At 39.4% G+C, this 2,667-nt stretch overlaps 1 long non-coding RNA gene across 1 annotated transcript in view; it reads right to left on the reverse strand.

Moving 5' to 3' along the window:
* The window catches only part of LOC110011616, a 1,057-nt gene continuing 190 nt past the window's right edge, over positions 1,801-2,667 (reverse strand). The window contains exons 2-3 of the long non-coding RNA XR_002286661.1: positions 2,457-2,607; positions 1,801-2,352 (exon numbers count right to left, since the gene is read on the reverse strand). This is a non-coding gene — a long non-coding RNA (uncharacterized LOC110011616). The remainder of the gene's footprint in view (positions 2,353-2,456; positions 2,608-2,667) is intronic.

The raw sequence follows: 2,667 nt of genomic DNA on the forward strand, positions 1-2,667 counted from the left end.
TAGCTTGGAACATCCCACAACAATTGCATATTCTTTGTATTTGCAATTTGTTTTCTTCTCTTTTTGTAATATTTCTTCCAGTGAAATATATTTGGCTAGTGTATGAGGACATAGGAATTTTTTGGGCCGAACCTCGTTATATCTTGTGTTATTTATTTTTCAATAGCCAATTTCTTGGTAATACTACGTATCAAGACAGTTCGAGAGGAATCCACCAAGGTGGAGATTTGTGAGAAAATGGCTCATTTGCCTCCTATCCCACATAGGAAATGAAAGGGAATTTTGGAACCATTTGTTACTATAAAATAAAGGCTTGGCTATTGATTGACCAGAGAATGGGAAGAGTGACAAAAGCCAAAGGCCAAATAATAACTGCATCTTTGTATTCAACCTACTCGGTACTCCTACTGCTCGCGCTTATGTTTTTGAACGATTAGGCCAGGCAAGCGAATATTCTTTTAACAATAGAAGACGATGCTAACGGGGTTCCGTGTTCGACCGCCTTAGAGACAGTCATGCACAACAAATTAAGAAAAAAGGTCGCTACGACCAGATAAATGAGTCTAAGAAAAGTGATTTATGTGAAATACTCCATTTGTCTCAACCCCAAGGGGGCAACACTTCACTTCTGATTATCTCTTTAGGAAGAGCAATTCAGGAGAAGCACTTTTGTTACTATAAAATGACGATTTGGCTATTAGTTTGGAACATTCCACAACAATTGCATATTCTTTGTATTTGCAATTTGTTTTCTTCTCTCTTTGTAATATTTCTTCTAGTGAAATATATTTGGCTAGTGTACGAGGACATAGGCATTTCTTGGGCCGAACCTCGTTATATCTTGTGTTATTTATTTTTCAATAGCCAATTTCTTGGTGACACTACGTATCAAGGCAGTTCGAGAGGAATCCACCAAGGTGGAGATTTGTGAGAAAATGGCTCATTTGCCTCCTATCCCACGTAGGAAATGAAAGGGAAATTTGGAACCATTTGTTACTATAAAATGAAGGATTGACTATTGATTGACCGGAGAATGGGAAGAGTGACAAAAATCAAAGGTCAAATAATAACCGCATCTTTGTATTCAACCTACTCGATACTCCTACTGCTCGCGCTTATGTTTTTGAACGACTAGGCCAGGCAAGCGAAGATTCATCCAACAACAGTTGACGACGCTAATGGGGGTCCGTGTTCGACTGCCTTAGAGACAATCATGCGCAACAGATTAAGAAAAAAGGTCGCTGCGACAAGACAAATGAGTCTAAAGAAAGTGATTTAGGTGAAATACTCCATCTGTCTCAACCGCAAGGGGGCAAGACTTCACTTCTGATCACCTTTTCAGGAAGAGCAATTAAGGTGAAGCAACATATTGCTAGAAGGCCACACGATTCAAATGACTATTCAAATGAATATGCGACAGAAATCATCGCTGGCTCCAACCATGTCAGTATTGATGAAGGTTTGACTCGAACGTTTCTGAAAATGAATCCAAAACGCTCCCCCACAAGCAACTGTTGATGAACTTAAGGAATTGAATCTTGGTAAAATAGATGACCCACGCCCTATATTTGTTCGTGCACTCCTAAGCCCAGAAGAAGAAAAGAAATACTTTAAGATTTTAGTAAGTATAAGGACGTCTTCAAATATACATACAAGGGATGCCAAGTTTAGACCCAAAAGTCTATTCATCACCTTGGCATAAAACTTAGAGTGCGCCTTATAAAGTAGTCGCAAAGGGTTCTTCAACTGGACCTCGTCCCTCACATTGAGACAGAAGTAAATAAGCTTATCGATGTTGGATTCATTAGAGAAATCAAATATTCGATGTTGATTTCTAACATCATGCCTCTCAAGAGCAAGAATGGTCAAATTTGCATTTGTGTTGATTTTCCAAACTTAAACAAAGCATGTTCAAAAGATGACTTTTCTTCGCCTATCTTCGAATTCATGGTTGACGCGGTTACTGAACATGAAGCATTGTCTTTCATGGATGGCTCCTTCGGTTACAACCAAATTAGAATATCACCTAAAGACAAAGAATGCACGACCTTTCACACCCCTAAAGGAATCTATTGCTACAAGGTAATGGCCTTCGAATTAAAGAACGCAGGGGCTAGCCCCAACCTGTTAGGCAGAACATCTTAGATGATATGCTACATAAGAAGGTGAAATGCTACGTAGATGATCTTGTCGTCAAAATCAAGAAGAGAGAATACTTGTCAGACCTCCAAGTAGTATTTGACCGCTTGAGGAAGTATAACCTAAAGATGAACCCTCTCAAGTGTGCCTTAGATGTCTTGTCTGGAAAACTTCTTGGCTTCATCGTTCGCCAGCACGGTACTAAAGTCGATCCTGCAAAAATAAGCGCCTTTCAAAAAAGGCCACCTCCAAATAACTTAAAGGAGTTGCAAATTTTACAAGACAATCTCGCATTCATAAGAAGATTCATATCAAACCTCGCTAGAAGATGCCAACGCTTCAACCACCTCATGAAGAAAGATGCCTCTTTCTAGTAGGATGAAGGATTTCAAAACGCTTTTGAGAGCACAAAAAATTATGCTAAATTTGCCAGTTTTAGGAGCTCCAACACCTGAGAAACCGCTCATACTATACAGAGCAGCACAAGAACAATTCCTAAGAGCACTCATGGAACAACAGGACGAAGAA

The sequence above is a fragment of the Sesamum indicum genome, linkage group LG2 (genome assembly GCF_000512975.1).
Source record: "Sesamum indicum cultivar Zhongzhi No. 13 linkage group LG2, S_indicum_v1.0, whole genome shotgun sequence".
NCBI lineage: Eukaryota > Viridiplantae > Streptophyta > Magnoliopsida > Lamiales > Pedaliaceae > Sesamum > Sesamum indicum.